Source organism: Pogona vitticeps, chromosome 2, assembly GCF_051106095.1.
Source record: "Pogona vitticeps strain Pit_001003342236 chromosome 2, PviZW2.1, whole genome shotgun sequence".
NCBI lineage: Eukaryota > Metazoa > Chordata > Lepidosauria > Squamata > Agamidae > Pogona > Pogona vitticeps.
The window spans coordinates 91,959,575-91,984,205 of NC_135784.1; the positions used below are offsets into that span (position 1 = coordinate 91,959,575).

At 40.6% G+C, this 24,631-nt stretch overlaps 1 protein-coding gene across 11 annotated transcripts in view; it reads right to left on the reverse strand.

Moving 5' to 3' along the window:
* Nucleotides 1–24,631, reverse strand: part of GRIA1 (glutamate ionotropic receptor AMPA type subunit 1) — a 260,702-nt gene that overhangs the window by 122,044 nt on the left and 114,027 nt on the right. Inside the window, exon 1 of one of the 11 annotated variants that reach the window (XM_078385617.1) lies at nucleotides 12,600–12,689. The exons of 9 other annotated variants lie outside the window; for them this stretch is intronic. The gene's annotated coding sequence lies outside the window, so the exon portion shown is untranslated. Of the gene's footprint in view, nucleotides 1–1,148; nucleotides 1,168–12,599; nucleotides 12,690–24,631 lie in introns of those variants that run through there. One more of the 11 variants, XM_078385618.1, reaches the window with a different exon arrangement.

The window sequence follows — 24,631 nt, forward strand, 5'->3', positions numbered from 1 at the left end:
ATCCCCATGCCAAATTCTTTGCTGAGAAAATTTTGGGTCAAATGGTCATACTCAGCAAGAGAGTACTTCCACTTTAATGCAGGAAAGTAATAAAAATAATAGCCGCCATTACAATTTAGAATACATTCTGAAAAGATTTCAGCCAAATCTGATGCCTTTCAGGCAAATGTGAGAAAGGCAGAATTGATTCGGAAGAGTATTCCATCATGCAATGCTTCTTATCACCTTACAACTTCACCCAGACTTCCATATGACTGTTGATAAGTCTACATGCAATCCAGCTAGTGCTATTAATCACCCTGAAGCCCCAAATCAAGTATCTCTAGATTACCAGAGACCACAGAACACAGACAATCTTAGGAGACAGCTAGTGTCAGAAGAAGAGTCAATGTTATCATAGTATCATATTATCGTAGAATAATGGAGTTGGAAGGGCCTATAAGGCTCCCAAGGTAAAATGGTCCCATTGTGATACTGCTCTAACAGGAAGTTTTTCCTGATATTCAACTGAAATCTGGATCCCTGTAACTAGAGTCCATTAGCCCATTATTATCTGTGAATTGATTGAGAACAGATACTGCTCCTCCTCTATATAGCAATCATTCAAGTATCTGAAGAGTGCTATCATATCTCCTCTCAGTCCTCTTTTCTCAAGGCCCAGTTCTTTCAGTCTTTTTCATAGGAGTTGGTTTCCAGTTCCTGCTGCCTTCCTCAGAACTTATTCCAGTTTGTTAGCAACCTTCTTAAAGTGCAGAGTCCAGAACTGGACACAGTACTCAAGATGAGATCTAACCAGTGCCAAATAGAGGGGAACTGGTACTTCATAGGATTTGGAGACTACACTTCTGTTAATGCAGCCTAAAATAGCACTGGCCTTTTTGTAGCCATGTTCCACTGTTGATTCAGCTTGTAATCTACAACAATTCCAAGATCCTTTTTGCATGCAGCATTACTGAGCCAAGTATCCCCCTTTTTGTAATTGTGAGATTCCCCCCCCCAGGTGTAGAACTTTGACTGTTAAATTTCATTCTGTTGCTTTCAACCCAATGCTCAAGCCTATCGATGTATTTTTAAAATCTGTTTCGGTATTCCAGGGTATTAACTATTCCACCCAATTTTGTGCCATTCACAAACTTGATAAGCATTACCTGAACCCGTTCATCCAATAAAATAAAAACGCTGAAGAGCACAAAGACCAGGATTGAGCTTTGTGGTACCACACTTGTTATCTCATCTCAGTTTGAGAAAGAGCTCTTGATAAGCAGTCTCTGATTGTAATTATGTAACCAACTGTGTATCCACCTGACAGTTGTTCTATCCAGATCACACATAGTTAGCTTGCTAATCAGAATATCACAGAGCACTGAGTTTATTAAAATTAGCTTTCCTAAAATCCAGCATACATGTGTGACTGGACTCTGCTTTGGTTTCCTTTGAAATCAAGAACTCCAGAAGGACATGGTCACTTCCCCTTAGAGTCCCCTTATTGCCACTTCTTCAATCAAGTCATCTCTTTTGGTTAGAATCAAGTCAAGGATAACTAATCATTTAGTTTCTTCTTCCACTTGTAAGAGAAAATTATCACAACACAAGCTAAGAATTTCTTGGAAGAGCTAGAATTTGGCTGAGTTTATATCCCAATAGATAGAAAAATAATTGAAATCTCTCATTACTACTACATAATGTCTCTGAAATTCTTGCATTTTGTTTTTCAAAGATTTAATTAACATCTTTTCCTTGATTGGGTGGATGGTAGAAGGCTCCAATTACCACATTCCTTCTGTTTTTCACCCCAGTTATATGATTCCAGAGGCTCTCAGTGGAACAACCAAGTTTACCCTCCTGTATTTCTGTGCAGGAATGTGTATTATTCACATATACTACAACTCCACCTCTCTTTCTTCTTTCTAAACATTTTTTTTGTCTTTCAGTTGATGTGTTCCAGTCATGGGAGCCATCCTACCGGGTTTCACTTATTCCTCCTGAACTAAGGTTTCCAGATCTACTTGGGTTTTCCCATACTACTGGCATTTGTGTATAGATACCAGAGATTGTGTGATTTGTGGTCTGCTTTCTTTCTTCAATTTTTTATAAAAATTATTATTGGCCCCATTAGAGCTGTTTCATTGGTTCCTTCATTTATCGTTACCTCTGTGTCACTCTCCCCCTACCAATTCAGTTTAAAGCCCCTCTGATGAAGCTCTTCATGCTGCAGCAAAACACATTATACCAGTCCTTGTGAGGTGCAATGCATCACTTGCCATCAGTCCATCTTCCAGAAAGCATCGCCTGTGATCCCAAAATCCAAATCACTAATATTGACACCACCTTTGTAGGCAGTCATTCACCCAGAGTATTTTCTTTTCCCCTTCTGTTCCTTTTCTGAGCACTGGTAGAATGGACAAGAAGACTATTTGGGTCCCAAAGTTTTTGAGTTTCCTTTCTTACAGCTAATTCATTATTTAAATTATTATCTCAAACTTTTCTACAAAGGCTGAATTCCTTTTGCTCAGTATGCTAAGTTGCAACCAGAGTAGGACCATTGGGGAAATAGTGAGCCAACTCCTCTGTAAATTCCACTGATTTGGTGGACCTCGTATTGTTGCAACTTACTATAATAAGCAGCAGCCTTTTGGCCTTTCACTGCAAGTCAGCACTTTTAAATATATATCCTTCCGCACAACACATCATGCTTAAATTAATGATACAGGTTGAACTAGGATGATCACTTAAAATACCTTAGAACACTGCAGAAGTGAACACTAAAAGCTAATTCTATGGGACACTTTGAACAACAACAATAATATGGCCATTTACACTGAGGGAAGAGGAAACTGAGGAATCACAAAATTTTATTTGCTTAATTTCATTCCTGCATGGAAGCAGTGACAATGAATCATTCCACTAATGGGGTAAACTGGTAAGGCCCAAGACTGCTCTAAGTCTTCCTAGAAGAGAATTAATCATCTCTTCCTAGAAAAGACTCCTTGTGATAGCAGTTATGCTCTGGTCCATGGGGTCACGAAGAGTCGAACATGACTAAACAACAACAGATATCCAATAGACTTTAATGCAAGAGATGCAAGACACTGCTGAACTAGCTGTGCAATTACTTGCACAACCACATATACCCACTAGCTGAAATTCTGCTGCACAGTTACACAAATGGCATAATTTTTAGAATGAATTGCCATAGATTAAGGCATTGCTATAGGCATTATCTATTACACTGTGGCTCACATGATTCAGTATGCAGCAGATAATGTCCGTAGAGATATCTTAATCATGGCAATTTACTCTAAAGGTTATGATATTTGCATAACTGTGCAACAGGATTTCAGCCAGTGGAGGAGGTTGAAGAAGAGGGGAGATGCTTAGTTTAGAGGATCCGCAGGAAGTGTACCAGGTAGAAACAGTAAGAGTCAGTGTACAAGGTGGACCACTTAAATGGGGTTATTGTAAAGGTAAGAGTGTCCCAGGAAGAGGCTGAGATTCCTTACTCCCCAGGCCTTTTTCAAAACCCATTTATTAGGCAGAATATGCAGAAAGTACAAGAAAATTAACCCAACCCAAATGTTGGAGGACATCAAAAGAAGCAAGAATGACAATGCCTGGCTGAGGGACAACAGTCTACCAGCCAGAGCTGAGAATGTAATCATGGCTCCCAGTACAGGCATATAAACCTTCCCTGTTATGGGTGGCAATGATCCAATTAGTTTAAATGAGCCATGATAGAGACTGAACCAGTGATAGTAACTAGGGGACTCTTGGACACTGGAGAATACCTTTGGAAAGTAAAGGGATCTATCTTAAAGGAAACACATTGTTCTCTATTTGTTTTTACCATCCCTATTACAATAAATCTCATTATTGTTGAAACATCTTTAGTGTCATCTATGGAGTTGAGGTTAGAAAAATGAGCCCCAGCAGAAGCCAGAAGGGTGGACAAGGCTTACACTGTGCTAGTGGGGATTTTCACTCTGCTAGCATCATCAGGAATGTAGGACTCTTTGCAGACCTTTAATATAGTTAGCTGGTTCTTTTTGTTTCATTGAATTGTATGTTTTCTGACTTTGCCTTCTATTATTGCTTAGATTCTGTGAGCTTCTACAAGTGATGTTATTGTTTACATTTGGCTTTTTAACTCCAATTTTTCTCATATGTTCCAAAGGAAGTCTTTTATAAATAGATACAGGGAACCAATTTATAATATGCTTTACCACATTACTATACCTGATGAAGACATCTGGTGACTAAACTACCTTTGGCAAAGAGCGGTCAATCTGGTGTAGTTAAGTCACCTGCATTGGCTCTAGGTCTGAGACATGGCTGAGACAAGGGCTGAAGAGATGGCATTTCAATGTAATCAAAATCAAGCTTGAAATATGTCAGCCAGTCCTAGCTTTCTTTGCATCTCATTTCAATATGTTCAATTGGTGATCTGCAAATGGGTTTGATGGCTGTCATCTCATCCCTTAGAAGAGATGCTGAGTGGGACCATGGGTGCGCTGGAAGGCCATCTAATTTTTTTCCAAGGGGGAACCCACAACAGTATAGTTTGAGTTGCAAACCTGAGGCAGATATACTGCCAGACTCTTTCAACATCAATCCCATTTATGGTACATTCCAATTATTATAAATCAGATTCATAGGGAATGGCACTGAGAGTAACTGTGGTTTCCCCTTGTGATCAGTCCTCTGGCTTTAACATCAAGAGTTTGACATGACTTCTTCATTTTGAGATGCCCTGAGAAGCCTTAAGAAACTTTGTCCAGTGCTTTAGCCTTCTTTGATCTCATTCCACTTTTCTAATATCTAACCTATTATATTGGCTGCTCCAGTGCTCCAACTCTTGAGGCATTCAAGAGAAAGACAACCACTTGTCAGGTATACTTTGATTTGCATTCCTGCATTGAGTAGGAGGGTGGACTCAGTGGCCTTATAAGCCCCTTCATTATTTCATTATTCTATGATTGTATGAATTTTATGAGGAACACTTTGAAAAAAATGCTTTGGCTTTCTTCAAATCATTTCCCCCCTTACTTTGCTCACCTTGCTTCTTTCTTTGCTACTTGCTAGATCAGGAGTGGACCATACAATCCCCTTGCCTGTTTTCAAGCATTCCCCTCACTGGCAGCCATCTTCCTTTTGTGGCTGATTCTGCTGAATTTGGTGGCATAAGATGTGCAATCCACAAAACAAGGCATGTGGTAAATTTTCAGTCCAAAACGAACTCCTGGAAGCCTCCCAGAAGTGTCACCCAACTTAAAAACAGAGTGCCCACTGAGAACAAGGTATGTTTTATAGGAGCTTCAGAGTGGGGGTATTTGCTGCTGCAGTGACATGGCATTTTTGGAATTTCCTGCAAGTTGCTCGCTCTCAGTTAAATGGATAATTTTGGTTAGTAATTAAATTCCGCACTAAGGGATCTCTGAATGCATACAAATTATTTGTATGTTTGTCTTCAAATGTCTTCTATAGTCATACTTTTCTCATATATAATGTCAGGTAGAATATTTGACAGCTAAGAACTTCCATTTGAATGATACTTCTTGCCTTACAATTTTAGTAAATGCAGGAATATGCATGCACAGGAAAAACATTTGACATCCAAGGCCCTCTTGTGTTGTTTATGTATTAATCAGGTAGACAGCAATATGTACAGATTCTGATTGTTTATGCATTGCCTTAAGTAAATATAAAAGGCAATATACACATTTATTTGAAGAGACAGTTTCAAGCCCAAATGCTTTCCGGTTACAGAACAACATCTGGATGGAAAAAAATCACATAGCTTTATATCCAAAATTAAAATGATGTGGGGATGATCATAACAGAATAGCAAGAAAACAAAATGCACAAGGTTGGGAATTAGAACTCTGAATTCACAATGAGGAATATGCTAAATATAAAATCTGTGTTTTAGTAATCAGGATGAAATGGAAACCCACCGTAGAATGGCTGCTAAGTGTTCAAAGACTGTTTGACAGCATGTACGGAAGCTGGACACACCTTATTTTTGGTGGGTGGTCATGAGAAGACATCATAGGGGAAAGTTTGAGGAGATTATTTCTAAATTCAATATTAAATTGAAAAGGTAAGATGTCATATTTACTGTCCATATTAAGCATTGCCAGTTAAACACATAGGAACCTAGGTATTTTCCCTCTGTACCACTACTGGAACATGTATAAAGAAAAGGCAACATACAATGCAAGAAGTAAAATCAAATTCAAGGCAGACAGTGCATGGCTTAGGGAAGGCAAGATGCAGCCACACCAATGAGGACCTTCCATGCCTGAATGAGGAACCTCTGCCATCTAGGTGAGACTGAAGGGCTGGCAGCTCCTTTCTCTTGGACTTAACACCATCTTTTTTCTATACCTAATCAAATAATTCATCCACCAAAGTTACTTTGTCATTTTAGGATCTTCACATTTTATAAAAACAGACTGTGATCTCACTGAATGAATTAATTACAGTTGCTACTAATTGCACACATTCTTATCGTCGCAATCTCTTTGCATTCTTCAGCCTCATGTACCTAATCATGAGCATTCAGTGCTCCTCCTACGCTGTTCTCAGATAATAGTTAATACCAGCCTTTGAAACAGATTGCAGCAGCAAGAACTCAGAGTTCTGGCTTTTCAGATGGTTGAAGTCAGTCATATTATTTGAAGGGAGGACTGCCTGTGGATCAGAACACTTGTGGGAGCAATGTAGAGACCTTTCTGGTCTTCCATATGCCATTCTTAATAACCTACCTACATTAATCTTAACAGCAATCATTTCTACAATAACTTCAACTAGTTAAATTAAATGCAGTGTTAAGGGAGGTAAAAAAAAATTAAACCTCTTGTATTCCCATAACTAGTTTGAAATTCCTATTACATATCAGCAATAATAATCATGTGGAAAATGAAAATGAAGGTATGGGAGTACTTTGCATTTGCTTAATGGAAGAGTTGACTTGGACATCACATTGTTTATGGTAATTAGATACTGATATATTGACTTTATGTTTCATTGAAGGAAACAACCACTAGGACAGCGATGGCAAACCTATGGCATGCATGCCACAGCTGGCTCGCGGAGCCCTTTCTGCCGGCATGCAAGCCATAAGTTGCTGGATCAATACTTCCCCCCATGCAGCCAAACCTGAGAAGATGGCTGCAGCTGCGGTGATGGCGTGTCAGTAGGCGGATCCGGAATGGGGTCTCGAGGCACCTCCGTGTCAAGATTCCCCCTTCCGCTGCCATTTCCAGTTCTGCTGCTGCGGCATGGCACCCAGTTTTGTTTGTTTTTTTTCCAGTTTAGGTACACAAGCCCAAAAAAGGTTCGCCACCACTGCATTAGGATGTTGACAGAGTACAAGGAATCCTCCAGAATATGAGCAAAATTAAAAAACACAGATTTTTCCCCTCATAGGGAGGAAAAATCTTTTTAGAATTAAAATCACAGAGCTGCCATTCTCTAATACCAGAACAGTCCCTAGCTTTCAAGACAGGTAAAAAGAAATAATAAACACTCTCTTATTCCAGGAAGAAAATGTACCAACTGAAGACTTATTCTCACATATTAAAACAGTTAAAACAATAAGGATAAAATTAAGGCATGGAACTGCAATTTTAAAAGAAAACCCAAAGTAGTCAATAGTGCTGAATTGCTAGATAAGCAAAGGTAAAATAAAATCAGCCCTAGATTGCCAATGTAAAGCCAGGTAAGAGGCTGGGAAGCTTTTGCTGCTTCTTAGCCCTAAAACAGTAATAATAAAATTAAAACCTTTATAAATTAATATTTGCTATTAAAATTATTATTTGCTTAATGAAAAAGTTAAAGTTTAATTACACAGTTTAGCCCTGCCTTTTCACTCTAACTATCCTCTCTTTCACACACCCTGTGGTCACCTGACAATTAACTCTCAGTCCAATCCAATTAACCCACTCCTATAATTCACCTTCATTGGTTTCTAATTATAGCACAGAAAAGTTAAATGAGATGGCAGTTAAACATATCTATAGTGCTCAGTTTAAGAATGATGCAATAGGGCTTATGAGAACAATTTTTTCCACATAAAAGGGTAAGAACCTCACTTAACATACCCACTGTGGATAAAAAAATAAGCAACAGTGACACGTCTGATAGTCATTTGGATAATTGGCCGCCAAATGTTTAAGCTTTGTGCCTCTTCTCTACTCTAGCCAGGAGTAAGAGGCCACCTCTTATTCTTTCAGCTGTTAGTCATAAATACAGTAGTCCCATTCCATAACACAACACAGGTTATATTTTACTTCAAATCTTCAGGCAGATTTATGTACGTTTTAAGCAATATTTAAACACCCTTCAAACATGTGGTCTTTGAACCTATCTTAGATAATCGTGCTAATTCATGTTCACTTCTGAAGGAGGAAAGCTACAACACTAAAAACCTTGTGTTCTCTCACCATTGATGGAGGGGCTAAATTAACTTATCTGCTTTCTTCATCTCTGTTTTCATCTCTTTCTTTAAAAGGTAGTAAAAAAGATTAATAAAAATTAAAAAGGATATCATTGACTTTCTCTACACACTAGTCTTGCCATCATTTAGTTCCAACTTGTTTATCTTCCTACCACTGATTACTGAACCCAAGCACTTTTCTTGTGTATCTATCGCTTGAGTGACTTTAAAGCACCAGATGAGCTCTGTTATTAATTGAGGACAAGAACTCTATGGAATGGTGTAACCAAAACCATATCAGTCCCATATTCTGACTCAATCAAAATAGGTCCCAATAATCCTTGCTATGCATACGTACTTGGAGATAACATCACCACCATTTCGATGTCACAATCACAATACCAAATAATGGTATATTGAGACTGACATATATTAATAATGTGTTAAACCTACTGGGTCAAAGGAAGAATTAATTAAGGTCTTACTATATCCTCTTTTGACTAATCTGCACAAAGAGCTATTGGCTGCCTCCTTTAATTATGACATCAGTTGACATAGCCAGCCAGGCGAGGCAAAGGTTAAATTAAACTGTCTTCTAAATTCAAGAAATCTCTGGGCACCTCCTCCAAATATACAAACTGTGCTGCAAGGGGGAATGCAATATCCTTGGCATAGCTCTCAGGTCAGAAGCATCCCATTCCATGAGCAAGAAGAAAGCACCTGTCTTGCAATGCTGGCAATCGACTCTCTGGCTTGCTTTCAATTGGACAAGTGATATCATCTTGTCAAAAATTTAAAAGTCCTTCATATGTACACACACAAACACATACTTAAAAGGTTACATATGTGAAATCATTATTTTACTTTAGGTGGACTGGCACATTTCTTTCACACGTTACATTTTTGTATGTAGTGTTAGAACAAATCTGGCATGACACCAGATGCTATACTTAGCACCTCATCATCAAAAAACATGATAATGTGTTCAACCTGCGCAGCTGTCTTCCAAGGCAGTGTCCCTCAAACTTGAATGCAAGCTAAAATGGTGTTTAACTCCTGGAGATGAATTCCAAAGCAAAGTGAGTTATTTTGCAAGCTATGGGAAATTGGCAAAAATGTTGGGATTGTGATCAGATGATTTTTAACACTGAAGGGATTGCCATGCCCAGCAGGGAGCTCTTTATATACTGTATTTTTCTTCAGCTCAGAGGGTCCAGAGATGTAATTAAATTTCAGGCGTTTTCTTTAGCTAGGGACAAAAGACAGATGTCTTCTATTTCCAGAAATTAAACTGTTTGGGTTTCATACGAAGTAAACATGAACACTTTAATTTCTGGAAATAGCAGAAGTGTCCCAGCCAGCAAAGAAGCCTCATGCTGCCTATCAATTGTGCCAGTGGTGAACATACCAGTTGAATTCTGTGAAGTGTATGTGAAGAATAAGCATAGACAACCCAGTTTAGAGATGATCTCAGCCTCTCAAGTACTCCATTTAGTCCCCAGAGACTGGGAGTGTGGATAACCTCAACAGACAATTCCTGTTGCCAGGTATTCTCAACAGAGTACCTGGTAACTCACACAGAGTTCTTGGAGCAGATCCAACTGAAAAGGGCAATGTTTAAAAGGTGCAGACACTGAGGTTCTTTATAGATGAAAACAAATTTTCTTCAAGCATAGCAGTCCACTTGAATGCTGAGACTGTCAACTGAGACAGTCGTCCAGACATTGTTACCACATATGTCAACACAGCAGTCAACCAGGGAGAGACTGCAGAAGCTTTTGTGTGCTGCAGGGTCAGAAGACCAGCAGTCGTAAGATCGAATCCACGCAATGGAGTGAGCTCCCGTCGCTTTGTCCCAGCTCCTCGCCAACCTAGCAGTTCGAAAGCATCTAAATGCGAGTAGATAAATAGGTAACATCTCGGTGGGAAGGTAAAACAGCGTTCCCTAGTCATGCTGGCCACGTGGCAAAGGAAACTGTCTTCAGACAGGTGCCGGCTCTATGGCTTGAAAAGTGGGATGAGTGCCGCCCCCTAGAGTCAGACACGACTGGACTAAAAATGTCAAGGGGAACCTTTACCTTTAACTTTTACCCCACTTTCAGGACAGTATCTCCACATGGATCTATCTGACATATATATTGCTGTCACTGATACACCACCCTGAGATGATCTTATTCTTACAGGCTTTAAAACTGTTTTAAACCATTTTTGTAACAGTTTGTAACTGTTTCAAATTTATTTCATTGTTTGTTGCTTTGTTTTCTGCATTATTTTCTTGTACTGACATTGTGTTTGGGTCTATTGTCACACTTCCATTATAGCTGCCATAAGACCATTTGTATAAATACAACAAACAAAATACTAAATAAAATATTAATTTGTCTCAAACCAGTATGAACACTGGAGTAACACCGTAATAACTTATCACTCACACTGGGTAGATAGTAGCTTATATCAACTGTAGCTTTCAAATTGTTTTCAAGGGCAGTTCCGTTAGTAGATAACACACATCATCTAGGCCAAAAGCTACTGTAAAATTGTAATTTTGTATTATATAACATTTTCATTGAAAAAACTAGGATGAAAACATGATAATAAGCAATCCCGCTAATATCTGTAAGGCCAAGAAAGAGTTCCCAGGAGTCTATTTTTGTTTGATTTGTATGTTACGCGTGTAATTTATTTTTGGCCTGCTATGCCTGGTGGGCAACCCCTCACATGGTGATGGAGAACCTGACGTCGGATCAGAGAAGCTGGTGGAACTGTGATCACAAGATGCAAATGTCTGTTCCGATTATGAGCAGATCGCCTCCCCTCACAAACATTTGTCCTTGTAGTGCTCTGAAATGGCAATAGGTGCCACAGCACATCTCTTCACCATATTCCACAAATTCACCCATATTTCTCTCACATGTTAAATAGATGTTTTTTCTTTTCCCTGCTTTTGATACAGGCACCTAGCTGAAGGCATTATTCTTTATTTTTCCCTTCCATCACTACAACCCCTTCCAGTCTCAAAACAATTCACTATGTTCTTCTTGCATCTACATGCATGTGGTTTCTTCTTCTTCTTCTTCTTTTAAATCAATTACCGTAAGTTCACAGAAAAAATAAATTCCCTCCACTGTCTCAGTCCTATTATACACAAAATGTTGGAGTTTAGGGAGATCTAGAATTCCAGTCTTTGATACTTCTCTGGTAAAAACCCATGGATGAAATTGTGGAGATTTGTACCAGTCAGCAAACAGGACCGATGGACTCAGAATACTAGGCTCAGAATACAGCAGCTTCAGACAGTGCTTAGATAGAAGAAGATTGTATGCTTTCTATTTTAGAGACAGAATGCTATTTTTCTTTGGCTTTTCAAAATGCTGCTTAACAGAGCCTCAGCATTAACATGTAATGGGGAAATTTGCACAAAAGCTTTTTGAGATGATTTAAGGTATTGAATATAAAATTGGTAGCAAGCAGCTTTTGATGTGTAATTGCTTGCAACCTCTATACAGTTATCATCCTTTCTCTGCCTAAATGTATTCTTCCATGAAAAAAATGTTCCAATCACTGAAAGCAACATTGCTGAGGTGTTTTTCCTTAAAACATCCAGGAATGTACTCAGACATACTCTATTGCTTCAGAAACTTCTAGATTTATAAATAATAACATGTAGGAAGATTTGTTTTCATCTAAAGTATCTCAGTGACAGAAAAATCTCATTGAAGAAGACGTATTTTACAAATTCAACTTCCTGGAGGAAAAAGTGTACATCATTTATTTTCATGTTAGTCTCTAGTCCAGGGTGGGCAATTATAATTTCTATAGGGGGGCCACATAAAAAAATCTGAACTGTGTTCGGGGGCCAAACCAACTTTACTTAAAAATAAAGTGAAACAGTGATGTTATGATTGTTTTTATTTTAAACTTGTTAATCTCCACAAATACTAAAAAGGTTTTTTGCAATATGTTAAAGATAAGCAACTGATCAACTTTAGATAAAAAGCTATAAATGGTTTTGATGTTCAAAACTGTCCACGGGCCAGACAGGAGCAGCTCAGGGGCCGTATGTGGCCCTCGGGCCGCATTTTGCCCAGGTCTGCTCTAGTCACTGCATTGCAACTGTAAAACACAAGATATGCAGAAATATTTGAAATCCACATATACTCACTGTTATTGCTGCTACATTTCAGCCTATCCTAATGAACAGAGGTGTACTTTTATAACATTTTATGCTATAGAGCAGAGGTCTCCAAACTGCAGCCAGAGGTACACATCTGACCCACCTTGCCTTTATATCCGGCCCAGGCATAGGTGTCAGGACTGGAGCCTTGCCAGAATCTGGCAACCTTAGTGCATGCAGGATCAGCCCCATCCCTCTGGGAGAACTGCTCTAAGGATTGCAGGACTGGGCCCTTTCTCTGCAGCTTTCGCCCAGCTCCTCAGGACTGCCACCTGTAGAAGCTGAGGACTAGGCTATACAAGTACAGGCCTTAGCCTCAGTAATGAAGGTCTGTGGCTGTGCTGATATTCCTGCTTTGCCTGCTAACCTCTTTGTTCTTGCCTTGCCTGGTGATTCCTGCTGTGCCCTGCCCTGCCTGTCATCCTTCTTGTTCCTGCCTTGCCTGGTGAGCCCTGCCTGGTTGTTCCTGCCTTGCCTCTCCTAGACCCTGATGCCTTGATATGGTTCCTCCTGGCTTTGACCCCTGGACTGTCTGACCATGATTTGCATCATTCTTCCACCTGGCTGCTGTTTGGACTCAAAACCCCAGCTGGTTGGTTTCTGCTTGGGCTATGGGGTTGGTTCTACCTTATTCCTGTGGTCTTGCTCTGGACTGGGTCCTCTTGCCTCTTCTACTGAACCCTGACAATAAGAAGAGGAGGAAAGAGGGACCCAAGTGATCCCCCACCCCTGCTGTGGGAGGTGGGGGATTGCTTCTGTCAGGCTTTGCTCCTCTTCCTATCTCTGCCTGGGCATAGGAAGGGGGACCCATGGGAAAATCACTTGGGTCCCCTTCCCTCCTCTTCCTGTGCCTGGGTGGAGATAGGAAGAGGAGCAGAGCCTGACAGAAGCTATCCCCCACTGCTACCCTCTTTACAAAGACAGCAGGGGTGGGGGATTGCTTGGCTCCCCTTTCCCTCCTTTGGCCCTCAAAAGTGTGCAAAATATATGATGTGGCCCTCATACTGAAAAGCTTGGAGACCCTGCTAGAGTATGCAAATGCCTGTTTGTATTAGATATGCAAATTATTTATTGAATGTTTCCTTAGCAGAAACCTCTGTGTTGGAAAAGCAGTTTATATTGTCTTTAGACAAATGTTTGGGTCTGATTTTGTAGCACCATACCATGCATTTTCAAACAATGCAGTGTTTTTTTAAAAAATTATCGACTTTGTAGACATAGCCACTGGGTGGTAGATATGCTTAAAATGCCAAGTCTAGTGTCTGATCCATCATACAACTCACAGAATGAGATGAGTAACTTCAGGTTGCTATGGATACTCAAGAAGAGCATTCAGAATACCAGAGAAAGGAAAGAGACTAACTTCCCCAGTAGCAGCTACCATAACCTGAAGAAAACTCTACAGAGGTTGATACTGCATTGGACATTTCAGGAGAGAGTATATTAAATTTATTTCATTAGGCCTTGCTGGACTTATCATCCAGGGCAGGTATGTTTTGAGTCTGTGATAAATAATATGAGCATACATACGTACACACACACATACGGGGAGAGAGATGACTGATATAATATATTGTGACCTCCACTTAACTGTGATCAAACTCTGACAAGCTTCAAATAGTTTGAACTAAAAAGGGTCATAAAGAGTTGATGTCACTGGAAGGAAATGAGAATGGGGAACAGGAGATATGTTTGGATTAAATGAAAAAAGAAAAAAAAGAGCAAGATAAGGTAGAGGAAGGAGAGATGTAGATGGGCTGGTGTTAGTATTAGATGATCCAAGAAGGGTACTAGTAAATGTTAGTTTAAAGGTAGGGATGTGTGAAGTCCCCCACCTCACGTACAGGACACACAAATTTTGGCTGACTTGTCCCGTGTCCTTTACTAGCCACCAAGAAAAGAGGGGGGGAATTTCAAAGGGCAATGGACACAGGCCTCTTTGATTCCTTCTAAACTGGGGAATCCAGGGAGCTTGCTCTTTTCAATACTGTTTCCATCTTTGTTCTCTCTCTCCAATTATGGCGGGAAAATCTATTTTGGCCCTCTCTATGTTTTGAATGGAAATCCCTTGTCCTTCCTCATGCGTTATAGTTTCTCAGAAACAGAGGGCCAAAAATTTCCCATCTCTAGGCCAGGAAAGGGGAAGTTAACTGAGCAAGAACCAACTAACACAATTAGTTCCAGCTGTGTTCCTTTCAGATATTTTCCCACTTTGAAGGAGTGACTGGCAATTTCTATATGACATAAGGAGATGAGATCAGCCAGGGTTATATTAGGTGAGTTACACTTAGGTCAGTGGTATATTTCTCAAGAATTTTGGGTGCCTTCACAAAGTGTGCCACAACACTAGGAATCACATATGACACACAAACTATTTAGCACAAGCTTTCCTGATCTAGAACATGACCTAACACCAATCAGCCAATCCAAATCATATCAGGTCATAAAATAATAAGCCCGAGATGATCTAATTTATCCCATCTGCTACATTTTATTTATTCATTTGTTTAAAATATCTTTACCCTGCCTTTCTCCTTAAAAAAGGACCAAAGGTGGCTTGCATCATTAAAAACACAATTTTAAAAGCTAAAAGCAGCAAATTATTCATATGTTAAGAATCAAAGTAACATATTTAAAAAGTTAGGCAAGGACATTGCTAAAACATTTTAAAGCAACAAAAATACTAATCATCCCAATTTTAAAACTCCTCTCAGACAGCCAGTCATTAAGAGAAACGCTGCCTGAAAAGAAAAGCCTTTGCCTGCTTACGGAAGGACAGCAAGGATGGGCCCCGCTCTGACCAAGCATGGGAGGGAGTTTATCTCTGGAAGCTCTGACTGGGAAAGCCCTCTTCCATGTGACAGATAGGGAGGCCTGTGCTGATTATCGTAACACGTGGTCCCTCAGATTAACAATTGGGCTGCAGTGTTTTGGACCTGTTGATGTTTCTGAACACTTTCCAGAGGTAGCCCCATGTAGAATGAATTACTGTAATCCAGCCGGGATATAACTAAGCATGTGTCACTGCAGCCAGATCAGACCTCTCCAGGAATGGATGGAGCAGGAACACTAATTTTAACTGTGCAAGACACTCCTGTCTGCCTCCGAAACCACTTTTGTCCCTATAGTCTTGTAATAGAGTTGTCGCATTCCTCTTCTCTATCACTGCTAATGGTATTGCCATGTATTCCCCTGCACATACCTTTTCATCAGTATTCACATAGAGTTTACACCTTTTAAAAACTGAGATGTTTAAAAGGATAATTCTCACTTTCCCCTCCCTTCACCTCTCTGAATCTTCAATGTCTTATTTTCTCTTCTGCTAAACTAGCACATTTCTAGGCCATGGACGCCTTGCCAGATCGCTATGAGTAAATTGGTCTGTGCAGTGTCAATAGAGAATCTGCTCCTGAAATGGAATATAGTTTAAAAAACATATTTACCATATGTAGAGTATAAATTACAGTCTCTCCAACCCATCTTCTCTGTCAATAGAAAAATGATTGCTTTACCCTCAGTTTTCTTCACATCTCAAGGCTCTGGGTGCATATAAATGAATATTAAAGTGTGATTATTGCTAACAAGCACATGACATTTCAATATGCTTGTCTATCACCACTCCAAACATCTACTTGTTATGCTCAAGCAGATCTCATCTGCAGAATAGTTTTGCTTAAAAAACAAACAAACAACAAAAGCAGGTGTGATTTAGGTTGGGGACATCTAGAGCCCACAACATATTACAACATCCCATGTTCATCAGTCATAACTCGCAGACATTTAATCTTTGCAAAATAAAAGAAAAACTGTGATGAATGTAAGTAAGGGCGGAATAACTGGTCTTCCAGCCAAATGTTCAAGTAAGTCTGCCCCATTTTCTGGTGTCCAGTTTGTTTGATATTGTAGCCTTATTCAGTTGTTACTAAAGAGTGCTGCTTATATACTGCCCCATAGAACTTAAAGCTCTCTCTGGGCAATTTACAATTTCATTATGCTCACTACACTTTGCCCCCCCCCCACAAGCTAGGTACTCGATTTACCATCCTTAGAAGGATAGAAGGCCGAGTCAACCTTCAGCTGACTACCAGAGTCTATTGGAATTGAACTCAGGTCATCAGCAGAGTCTTGACTGCAGTACTGCAGTTTAACCACTGTGCCACAAGGCTCCTACTAACCCAGTTCCTGCCAACCACTTAGAGCAGCTTACCTGGTCCACCCCCCCCTTTGTTTGCTTTCTCCATGCAGACAGTAGCATATCTTATTAGTTAACCAATAAGCATGGGGGCAAAATGCCACACATATCAGCATTTCTTACACAGGTACAATATTTCATTGAAAGCTGTACCTGCCCTATTATGTGAAGAGGCTATTAGTAGCCAAAATGATTTCAAAATCCATTTTGTATCTCTTAGATAACATGCAAATTGTGACAAGCAGACTTAGATTTGCTACACACCTCTTTTAGTACCTGGATTTCCCTTTACAGCCCTTTCTGGCAGTTTTGTGAGTCGCAAAAGCTTGCCACTGTCTTCCATGCCAGGTTCTTTTTTTGATGAGGTCTTTGTAAATGGGTTGTTTTTAAATTTGTTACAGGTTGCAAGCATAAAAGCTTTGATGTTCTAAGACAAGGGTTTTCTTTCAGTTTCCCTGGGAAGATTTTGCATAACCAATATTTCCTGTTGTTGAAAGCTGTTTGTAGTATAGAAGGGATGGCAGTGACGGGGGGGGGGGGAAGAGATTTTTTCTTCTCCTTTCTTTTTTCATAGCTCAGAAACCCTCCCTGTTTCATACTGAGACACTGTCATAAACTAGCCTGAGCAACAGCATTAATCATGCCTCCCAGTTCTTGACAGGCGAATACACATCCAGTTGTCTTGCATTCAACCATACAGGCATTCACAGACCTACCAGCTCTCCTCCTCTGAGTGTCAAAGGACCACTGCAATCTCAGCTTGGATGGATATTCTGGGATTCAAGTCAAAATATTGTGTTTTGCTTTGCCTTTGATCAGTCTTCTGTAGGATGCCATAGAGCCTCATGGTCTATCCCTACCTCACCCAAGAATAAGTCCTGAATAACTTATAGTGTATACAAATTTGTATTATTGCTTTCTTGGGGTGGGTGAGAGGGAAAGGCTCTTGTGCTTAACAGCGACATAACAGGCCGGAAGTTAACATTTTAAGCTTCCCTCTTTCCAGCACATGACAGCAAATCCTTATTTGGAATTTGTTACCAAGTAACTAATTAGATAAATGCAAGTCCCAAAGAAATAATTAGTTGCAGTTAATAGTTAAAATATTGTAAAAGTTGCTTTTTTTCTATTTCACAAAAAACAGCCCTAAAGTATCTATCTAATCAGTTACTATAAAGGCCATCTGAATATTATCAAGGTGCTGGCTAGCACATGAAGTATGGGATATTCTTCCTCCACATTTAGTGAAGCCACATCCCCCTATCTATAAGAGGAATTTATAAGTTACTGTTACATCACAAAAGGTTTATCATTGTGATGTGCGACTTGCACCAGACAACTTTGTATAAAGAAAAGGCCAGTCTTCTCAATACAATTATCATTCATGTTATTCTGCTATCGGTATTCATGACAGAGGTTCACAGCAAGCTTCAATGGATATATCTTTGTATATCAAAGATGCTATAACTCCACCTATTGACTTTCTTACCAACTAACCATTCAACCAAGATCTCTGTATTTTGATGCCATGTATAAATATTTGCTGTGCTAACTCTCTCTCTCTCATGTCTAAGTGGACTTGTCTATGAAAGCTCACATTAAAATATAACAGTCTTTAAGGTGCCACCACATTTTTTTGTTTTTATTTGTTCTTTTATTTTTATTCATTTTTATTTTGTTGTTACCATAAAAGAAGCAAGCTTTTCCCTTGTTTGTTACATATGTAATGTAATGCTATTTTAAGTCTGTTTAGCACAGGGGTTAACAGATTAATGCCCTCATTGTGTTTCAGATAGGGCTTAAAACCTTGGGAAGGCACAAGCTTGCTCACCCATGCTCTTCTACATCGATTCCTGAATCCCAGTTTAGTCTGGGAAAGTTATATTGAGACTTAGGCTCTGGTCACGTGAGGGGAAAGTTCTCTAGTTCTTCCAATATTTTCCATATCTCTGTTGTACTGATTCATGGTTACATAGTATATATATCAAGGCAAATGTCCTTAAACGTTTAATGGTACTGATTGATTTCTACCTATTTGAATTGTTATGGCCAGCTACATCACGGTGCCATTTTATTTTTTTCTCTTGCTTCATAGGGCAATTTAGTCCAGAGGGAGGGAGGGAGAGGGAGAAGGGGTTTTTTGCCGGGGAAAGTGTCCTCTGTTGTGCTAGCTGCTCCTACACAATTGCACAGCACACAAGGAACACTGGACTGTTGGCTATGGCACATGTTTGTTGGTAAGGGCAGCAGCTGCTGCCCAGGCAGACATGCAAACAGGCATCTATCCACAAGCTGTGAAAAAAGCAGAAATCCATGCAGCAGTGCTGGTGATCCCCTCCCCAACTTACTTTTACTAACTATCTTTAACACAGATCACAGGAATGAAAGGTGCTCAACATGCAAAATGACAAGATACCACTAGAACATGAAGAAGTCTTTCATTTCAAGATGTCTCATGGAATCTATAGTTATTTAGTCTATTATGTATGCTTTATTCTTGAGCCCTGGAGAAGAAATCTTGACATTTAAGAGATTTTCAGTGCTAGTGAATCTATGAATGCATCCAAAATATGCACAATTTCCCCTTTTTTCCAACCTGTACTCTTGCACAATACACTTGTGGGGTGAGCTAACCAGATGCCACCAACACCCCTTCTGTCTCTTTTGATTACAACAGAATCAGGGCTGTTGAACTCACAGGAGAGAGAGAAAAAAGACATTCCTCGTGGAGTCTTTAAAAAGAAAGTCCTTGCAGTTATATTTTATCCTGTCATTCATCCAAAAAAATCTCACTTTTCTCCACTTCACCATTTACTGTTTATTTTACCCATATTACTTTTGATACAGTTTTGAACTTTTGAGGCAAAATTGAGTTTTTCTTCTCTTACTAAGATTTCTTCCCTTATAGGCTCATTGACTAGGTCTCAGGGCATCATGGTATCACTACTCTTCTGTGACTCCCCAGGAGGAGATAAATGAGCACTTGATGATTTGTGTTTGGCGGCGGACGAAATTGGCAACTATAGGCCCGTCGCCAACATTTCTTTCTTAAACAAGGTGGTTGAGAGGGTGGTGGCCGATCAGCTTCAGGCGCTCTTGGATGAAACAGATGCCCTGGATCCATTTCAGTCGGGCTTCAGGCCGTGCCATGGTACAGAAACGGCATTGGTCGCCCTGTGTGATGACCTATTGAGGGATGCCGACAGGGGCAAAGTGTCTCTGCTGGTCCTCCTCAATATCTCAGCGGCCTTTGATACCATTGACCACGGTATCCTCCTGGGGAGGCTCTCCAAGTTGGGAATAGGTGGCCTGGCATTGGCCTGGTTCCGTTCCTTCTTGGAGGACCGCCCCCAGAGAGTGCAGCTTGGGGAGAGTATCTCAGCCCCATGGAGTCTCAACTGTGGGGTTCCACAGGGGTTGATTATCTCCCCAATGCTGTTTAATATCTACATTAGGCCGCTGGGTGGGGTCATCAGGGGGTATGGGGCCATGTGTCATCAATATGCTGATGATACTCAGCTCTACATCTCCTTTTTACCAACAGCAGGAGATGCCGTTCTGTCCCTTCAGCGCTGCCTGGGGACTGTACTGTGATGGATGCAGGAGAACGGGCTGAGGCTGAACCCGGACAAGACGGAGCTATTCAGGGTGGGTGCCCCCACAGCCGGGGATTTGGGAAACTCCCTCTCTTTCGGGGGGGCGACTCTGCCCGCTAAGGACGGGGTCTGCAGTTTGGGGATCCATCTGGACCCGGTGCTCACTATGGAATCTCAGGTGGCGTCGGTGGTCCGCACCACCTTTTTTCACCTCAGGCGGATAGCCCATCTGCGGTCCTACCTTGAGGTGGGGGCACTCACTACCTTGGTGCATGCGCTCGTAATCTTGAGATTAGACCACTGTAATGCGCTCTACGTGGGGCTGCCTTTGAGGCTACTGCGGAAACTACAAGTGGTGCAGAATGCGGCGGCCAGATTACTCAGTGGAGTGAAAAAATACCAACATATCTCACCCACTCTGGCCGCATTGCATTGGCTGCCCATCCGATTCCACATCAACTTCAAAGTGTTGATGCTTACATATAAAGCCCTAAACGGTTTAGGGCCTCGATACTTGGCAGAACGCCTACTCCCACCAAGATCTACCCGTGTCACTTGTGCGAGCCAGGAGGTGAGGCTGAGGAGCCTAACGCCGAGGGAGTCCCGGAAGGAAAAGACAAGAAATTGGGCCTTCTCGGTGGTGGCTCCTCGCTTCTGGAACAATCTACCTCCTGAGATTCGCGGGGCTTCCTCGCTGGGTATCTTTAAGAATCAATTAAAGACATGGATGTTTCGGCAGGCCTTCCCATCAGATAATTCCTGACGCCCTCTCTTTCCTCTCTTACTGTTTCTTCTGTCCTTTGCAATGCTTTTGCCATTTAGAATTGTTTATATATATTTTTATTGTATCGTCTTATGGTTGTTAGCCACCTAGAGTGGTCCTGACCCGACTAGATAGGCGGGATATAAAATGAATGAATGAATGAATGAATGAATGAATGAATGAATGAATGAATGAAATAAATAAATAAATAAATAAATAAATAAATAAATAAATAAATAAATAAATAAATAAATAAATATGCAAAGTAGCATTAATGACTGGACATCCATGTCCAGTCATTTCCAGTCGATGGCAGGGATCACTAGGTTAGTGCAAGGGTATTTAAATACATGTGTTGTGCTCAGTCTATATCAATGCACCAGAATGAATGAATGAATGAATTGAGTGACAATTGGGCATGCATGTGCATATTCTTAGGGCCTCATTGTGCCATCTGAAGAAAGTGGAGCACTGGCAATACAACTTGTGAACCTTCTCCTTGCACAAGCCCTGGAAGCCCTGGGCTTGGAGAAAAACTCCATGTGGTCTGGCAATCAATCTTCCACAAACTAAAGGAAGTGCAAGATCAGGAAAAACCTGCCTTCTGGCATGTGTGATATGGATAAGACCATGTAGAGTGTGAGCTCTAGCTAAAAGGCTGGAAACCACTGCAGCTAGTGCTCATTTGATGCCTATCCAGAAACGAAGAATTTGGTACCCAGATGTATGTGGCGATACTATCTAGTTATCCAGGTTTTACTTGGATTCTTGGCTCTTGAGTACTTTTCCAAAATGATTTGGTCTAAAACAGCCATTCTCAAAGGAGGCCATATGGCCCCCTGTGGGACCCTGGCACATTTGAAGAGTGCTACAGACTGGAAACAATTCTTTACATACTACTTTGTAAGGTTCTTTATGCAACTTATACAATCCTGATTTGATTTACATTTCTTTCATATGGAACTTTCTAGCATTAGCGCAAATGCATCAGCCAACAAAGCACATGGAAGTACACGCATACACATTCTCTCTCTCTCTCTCTCTCTCTCTCTCTCTCTCTCTCTCCCTCCTGCCTTCATACCTTCTTTCTAATTTTGCCATAGGAATGTTTCAATGACCAGGCAGGGAGCACCTAAGGACAAGACAGTGGGAAAGGGATATCTGAAGTAGCCAATCCGGATATAGAAAAAATGTTACACCATCTCCTGCTGCTCTGCCTTCTTGTGCCCAGTTTTGAGAAGGGCCTGGGAGAGGTGCTTACTCTCCATGGGACACATCACGTCAGTTACATAATTGGAGTGAAGGGAGCGGGTCAGGTCGCTGGCATCTTCCTGGGGAAAAAAGTGGTTGGCAAGCAAGCCCCATTGGAGGAAAAGCATTGGAGAGGAGTTTGTAGTGACACAATGTCAGGACTGGGAAATGTGGGCAGGGATGTTGGCAAGTCTTTTGGTCCAAGTCTGAGTTTTTGGTATCAAGTTCTGAGTCCCAAGTCCCAAAGCGGAGAGTCCCTATTAAAAATAAGCTTTTTTTCCCCTAGAGAAAAGGGAGATGTGGGTGGATTCCAAGTTGTGAGTCAAGTTCGAGTCACTGGAAAAAAAACACAACGGAGCTGAGTCCAAGTTGAGTCACCAGTGCAATTTAAGTCTGACTTGACATCAAGCCTTGCAACCCAACTCCTCATCCCTAAGAGTACTTCCAGTTCCAGTAAATCTGTGCTCTTTTGGCACCAAGTGATAAAAAAAGGAGACTCAACAAGGGGAGACCACTTTTCCCAGTACTGATGTGGGAAACCTTGAGTGTGTCTGGCAGAGAAAGAGCAGGAAAGTCAAGGAATCAAGGCACCGAATCATATGAGGAATGGTTGAAAGAGGTGGGTATATTTTACTCTGCAGATAATATGACAGTGGTCTTCAAATATCAAGGGGTGTCATATAGAACAGTGTTTCCCAGCTTTGGTAACCTAGCTGTTCCTGGACTGCAGTTCCCAGAAGCCTTCACGACCAGTTGTGCTGCTGGGGTTTCTGGGAGTTGCAGTTCAAGAACATCTGGGTTACCTAGGGTCGGGAACTACTGATGTAGAAGATGGAACAGAGCTGATCTTTGTTGCACCAGAGGGCACAAGCAGGATCAATGTGTGGATATTGGAGAGAAGCAGATTTCAGCTAAATATCAGCAGAAACATCTTGACAGCAAGAGCTGTTCAAGAGTGGAAGACATAACTATTTATCTCCATTTACTTTTAATATAATACTGCTTTGCAGTGGTAGCATTTTTCATTCATAGATAGACATTCCAATAGTTTAGATACATTCTGCATTGTGAGCATATTAATAATAATAATAGGAAACATATTATTTCTATTACATACTAGCCACAAGATTTCTTGATGCCTGATGAAAATTATATATTTAAAATCAGAAACTGAAAAGTTGCAGAAACTTGGGATAAAACAGTGATGGACTGTGTCCTTTTCTCTAATTTATTATGCTTTTCCCCATATAAAACACCATTGGAAGAGTTAAAACACCAGTTAAAACCAATCAAATTAATTAATGATATTGTGTTTCTGTTTTATTAATTGATTATTTAGTAGTTAATAAAACAGATACACAGCACTGAAAGGCCTTACAATACATGAGTAAAAAGTGTTGAAATCTCATAAAAACAAGAGTTTCCAGTGGTTGCCGAAAAACAGAGATGGGGCAACAGGGAGGGCACTTCAAGGCATATGGTACCATAGCAGAAAAGGCCCTGCCTCTCATTTCTACCTTGATAGTGTCAGATGGCAAAGAAACATGGGGCACGAAATAGATGGTTACAACTTGCTGGCTTGCTTGTTTGAGCCTTCTCTAAAGAGAAAAGGAGCCACTGTGACTGGCTTCCACAGCACATGCCTTCCAGGTTGAATCCCTTAGCTCCAGTTTTTGGCATCTCCACTTGAAAAAATAAAGCAACATGCAAAGGAAAGCACTTTAGTGTTATGAAGCTTAGACCATGACAAATGGGAGCCAAGATATCCTCACACCACACAGTCTACTAAATGCCCAGAGTGAGTCTTGTCATCTACAATTCAATCAGAGATGAACAAAGACTGGTTGTGATGATTTACCCAGCATTCATCAGTAACAACACCAAAGTCAAGGGCAAGTTGCTTGTACAGATAATGTGTAGGACACAGTTGAGTAAGATGTAGTCCACGTCTGTATTAATAATGTCTGCCAAGTGAGTCCCTCTACCACAATTCAGTCACAAAAGAATGACTGTTGATTTAACCAGTACGTGTCAAAAACAACATTGAAGCAGCGAGTAATTTAACTGGGGGAACATAGCCTTGAAGTGCTGGCAGCAAATTCAAAATGGGAACACACTATGTTTTCTCTCTTCTAATCTGATTTAAAGAACAAGCTGTATTATACATCTTGCTAGTAATTCCTAAGAACAGGTAGTCCCAATTTCCCCCACCCCCATC